Here is a 5,297-nt window from a genome sequence, read left to right as displayed (position 1 = left end):
ATTGGCCAAGTGGGATGTGATTTCGTATTTCCACAGTACCGCCTTGGTATTTCCGTAAGGAAAAGGGGTTGGTGCTTGGACAATTATTGCATTTGGCCTGCTAGGAGTTGGCTTAAGATTCTCTTTTTTGTAAAGAATTTCCAATGGTTTTGAGAAAGATATATTATTTTCCCCACACGATCCCATGGTGAATACATGACCATCTATTGCATATTGGTCTATCCTATATTCAATGACATTCACAGAGGCATTCCCGTGGCCTGGCAAAGGATTGCTCCCTATGTTGGGATTGTCCTCCTTGAAGGTAAGCCATTTTGCATTAATCAATTCTTGCACTTTAGATTTTAGGGCTTGACAATCTTCAATCGAATGCCCAACGACTCCTGCATGATATTCACATTTGGCATTTGGATTATACCATTTTGGAAATGGTGGTTCAAGAGGTTTCATTGGTCTTAAGACTACCATTGAATTTTGAAGTAAATGGGGCAACAATTGGCTATACGTGACGGGAATTGGATCAAAATGAGTTATCCTTTTTTCTCAATTGATAGCTGATCTGTAGTGATTCGAGATTGGGTATTGATTTTGTGGGGAAAATGCGGTAGGTGGTGGTTGATAAAAAGGTGGTCTTGAAGGGTGATATTGAGGGTATGAAGCTTGTGTGGTTGCAGCCACATATGGATAAGGGATGTAAGGAGTTTGTGGTATCGAGGGCTGGAAATTTGGGGGTCGATAAGAATTGATGGGTGGAAAATAGGAGACTATGGGGTTTACCATTACAGCGTGAGCGTCTCCTTCTTTCTTTTTTGTGAATGTCGTATGGGGTCGTTTCATGCTAGTTGCTGCACATACGATCTTGCCACTTCTCATATCCTTTCTCTTATCATGACAAGGTCAGAAAAGTTTGATGACATACTCCCAATCATCTTGTCATAAAAAGGCGAATGGAGAGTATCCATAAACATACCAACCATTTCTCTTTTAGATAATGGGGGTTCTACTTGTGAGGCCATTTCCCTCCACCGTTGTGCGTATTCTTTGAAAGCTTCGTTGTCCTTTTTCAATGAATTTTGCAATTGCATCATATCAGGGGCCATGTCAACGTTGTACATGTATTGCTTCAAAAAGGCATCAGCTAGGTCCTTCCATGAACGAATTTGATTTCGCTCAAGATGCATATACCAACTTAACGATGCCCCACTCAAACTATCTTGGAAAAAGTGAATGAGAAGTTTATCGTTATGAGCATGAGATGCCATTTTTCTGCAATACATAGTTAGATGATTTTTAGGACATGTGTTGCCCTTGTATTTTTCAAAGTCAGGAACCTTGAATTTGGGAGGGATAGTCACATCAGGAACCAAACACATATCGAAAGCTTCAAGGCCATAAACATTATACCCCTCAATAGCTTTTATTCGCTCTTCCAAGACATGGAATATTTCCTTTAATTGTGTATCATCCCCAATGTGAGGTTGATGCCAATTTCCATTAGTATCCAAATGGGGTACTTGGGGTGCAATATATGGAATATTTTCTGAGGGTTGAGTGTTTTGGGGTGGCAGATAGCCCAGAGGAGATGGAATTTGTGATTGGTTTGGGTTTTGGGGGTTGATAGTTGAGTGGTTTGGGTTGTTGTCTGTGGGGTTGATGACTAAAGGTGGAGTATAATCGGGTGGGAGACCGTACATAGGAAACTGCATAGTTGTTGTACGAATTTGTTGGGTAGTCGGGGTAAAGCCTGGTGGGTGAGAAAGAGTGGTCTGGTGTTCTTCATTTGCAGTTGGAGGATTCTCATCTGTATTCCCCTTCCTTGACAAAGCTTGTATAGCTTCTAAGATTTGATCAACCTTGTCCTTCAATTGGTTGACATCCACTCGTATCACTTCTTGATTTTGCTCAAGTTCTTCCATGATCTTCGAGTTTGCACGAGTCCGATAAGGGTGTTGGGGAAACAACTTTATTGATTTTTCTGTGTTTTTTTTAAATAAATAAATAAATAAAAATTATAAGTATGTATTAAACATGAATGGAATGAAAATGCAATTATTATCTTTTTTTTATTTTTACATTTGGATGTTGGGGAATCATAAGTCTTGCACGAATTATTAATGAAAGAAGAACAAGGGAATCGACAAACAAAACAACAAATCCTTCATTGATGAGAAAAAAAGTACATTGCATTTAAATTAAAAAGCTACATCGACTATGGTATTTCAATCATATTTTTCAAAAGGACAACCAATCTTCTCCTCCAATTCTTCTACTAAATGTTTTCAATATTCGACGAACTTGTAGACTTTGATTGGAGTGTTGAGTGGATGCATTACTGCATCAATCTCTCTTAGATGTTTTGGAATTTTTATGATTGCCTGATTAGCTAGCATTGCCAATTTCGAAAAGCAATATTTCCAATGCTTGCCTTTATCTTCCAACTCTTTATAAATCTCTTGGTTCTTCAATTGCCCAAGCAACACCATGAAACGCTCCTCCCAATATATGGTTTCATCCTTCAAGTCATTATAGATCTTTTCTTAATAATCAATATAATTCTTCAACTCACTAGAAGCTTACATTTATGCTTTTAGTGCATCTTGGTGTTTTGAGAGTAATTCTTCGATTTCTTCCTTATGTTGCCTCTCATTCCTTACTTGACTCTCATATTTATCTACCCTTTCTTTCAGTTGTTTCTTTAAATCTTCAAACTCCTTTTTTATGTTCTTCTCAGAGCTTGCTGATTTTGTCCACAATTGCTTCCACATATAGGCTTCTTCAGTAGCTGCATTCCTTTCTTGCCTCTGCACATCTAACTCTTCATTTGCGCCTCTTAAAAAATCTTGTATGTCAAGTTTATTTCCTTTTTCAATTTTCAACCTCTTGTTGCTTCTTTCGATAAACTGACTATTACATGTGTTTTCTGATCGTAAGTTCTCATTCTCTTGGGTGACTTTTTCTAACTTCGCTTGTAGCTCTTTTTTCTCCTCTTCAGATTTTAGCAATGATGCTTTGAGTTCTTCTATCTCTTCATTTGCAACAATGATAGGTTCAGGCATTTCCTGATCATTTGAGGGTGTACTGTGGAAAGACAGCTTGATTTATTGGACTCTTTTCTTTACCCATTGTTGATAGGGTTCTTTTGTACTGCAACTTCTACATCCAAGTATTTTTCCTTTTCTAATGATCAACTCCCAAGCTCGACTTATCCTTCTCAACATTGGTGGGTCTACTATACCCGCATTGTGCAAAACAAAAGCCTCCAATGACTTATCATCTGGTTTAACCAACATGGGGTAGCCGAGTTGTCTCAGAGCTATCATTGGATTGTAATTAATACATCCTTTCGTTCACATGTGAGACACAAACCAAGTATACAACACTGGAACACAACACAAAATTGTTCCCCCCTTCTTCTCGTGTCGCATATGGAGAGAGTAGTATACATCAACAAGAAACGCAGGAACTGGGTTTTGTTTATGTTTGTTTAAAGCTAAGAAGACATCGATGGCAGCAAAATCTACAAAATTATCAAGGTTTGGGAATAAAACAATACCATAGATAATTAGAGCCAAAACATCTATAAAAGCACTCCATTCTTTTTTAGCGGCTAAATCCTGGCACTTTTGTTCTAAATATTTTCTTGAAAAACCATGAATGGCTCCCTTTTCCTCTTTTGTACTTGCCAACTCTCTTATGTCAATTTTCAACACTTCGGAAATTGCATCCAAACTCGGTGGTTGCCCAACATATCGATAAGGATTTCCTTTCTCTAAGGAGTAACCCAATATTCGCTCAAATTCTTCTAATGTCGGGGACAACTGAAATTCTTGGAAGGTGAAACATCTTAAGAGCATCCAAACTCGGTGGTTGCCCAACATATCGATAAGGATTTCCTTTCTCTAAGGAGTAACCCAATATTCGCTCAAATTCTTCTAATGTCGGGGACAACTGAAATTCTTGGAAGGTGAAACATCTTAAGAGAGATTTATAATTTTCGCCCCTGTTTGCACATCCACTTCCAAGAGATTTAGAATTTTCTCATATTTGTGAAAGAAACTCTCACGTTGTATAGTTTTTATTTGACTGTTGATGTCTCTTAAACTCTTCAAATCAGGTTGCTTGAACTTTAAAAGTAAAGTTTTTCTTTTTTCTGATCCCATTGTCCACTTAAATAACATAATAACCTCAATAGGATCAAACTCTAGGTGAGATGTTCATGCTAACCAAACAGGATGTACATCCAGAAGGCTACCACTATGCAATCTCGAAACTAAGCTTAAGTTTTGTTCAAACCCGGGTATAAGGTTCCACTCATAAGTGTGTTTCATGCTAACCAAATAGGATGTACATCCAGAAGGCTACCACTACGCAATCTCGAAACTAAGCTTAAGTTACGTTCAAACTCGGGTATAAGATTCCACTCATAAGTGTGTGTCTTAGTAAAAGTGTAGGTGCTAAATAAGCATAATTCAATAACTCCATAACACTAACAAAACATATATTCATATACAAAATAAATAAAACAAAATAAAGATATACTAGCTTAAAAGAATATTATAATGTCAGCTAATACTTATTAAAAAATAACAAACACATAAAGAAAATAAAAATGAAAAACAAACAAATATAAAAAAAAATAAAAAAAAATTGCACAATTAATTTTTAGGCTTGGCTCTCAAAATGTCCCCAGTGGAGTCGCCAGCTATCGCGGCCTAAAATTTCGAGTTTTCGTCGAATTCAATGGAGTCGCCACCAAAATTTATTTTAAAATAGGGAAAATATTGAAAAACCCTAAAAATGTAAAAATGGTATTTGAAACCAGATTTTGAGTTCGGGAGTCGATTATGCGTATGGAAGGTATTAACACCCTACGACATCTGTTAAAATACAGTTTTACCTTTAATTAATTGTACAAAATTATATATTTTTTCTTTATTATTAAATATGAATATAAATTGTTTTTTATAAATGTGATTTTTGAGATAAAAGTGTGTTAAAAAAAATGAAAAAAGAAAGTTTTTATTAGTGTGCTTGACAAGAGTGTGATCTTGCTCCTACGTATCTCCCGGTGTGATGGAGAAATCAAAGCTACGTAGTTCTTGGTAGAAAATGTGAATGTGTTGATTGCTTTTAAATAAATTGTATTTTGTTACTTAAAAAAGTTAATTTTGACGAATATAAAAAAAATAAAAAACTTGTTTGATTTGAATAATTATTTTAAAATATGAGTTTTAAAACGATCGAGTTGTACAACTCGTGTCTCAAAACTCAAGAAGTAAAAAGATGTCACATCTAAT

Source organism: Cicer arietinum, chromosome 5 (assembly GCF_000331145.2).
Source record: "Cicer arietinum cultivar CDC Frontier isolate Library 1 chromosome 5, Cicar.CDCFrontier_v2.0, whole genome shotgun sequence".
NCBI lineage: Eukaryota > Viridiplantae > Streptophyta > Magnoliopsida > Fabales > Fabaceae > Cicer > Cicer arietinum.
The sequence above is the reverse complement of the archived record's forward strand: the minus strand, read 5'-3'. Positions refer to the sequence as shown.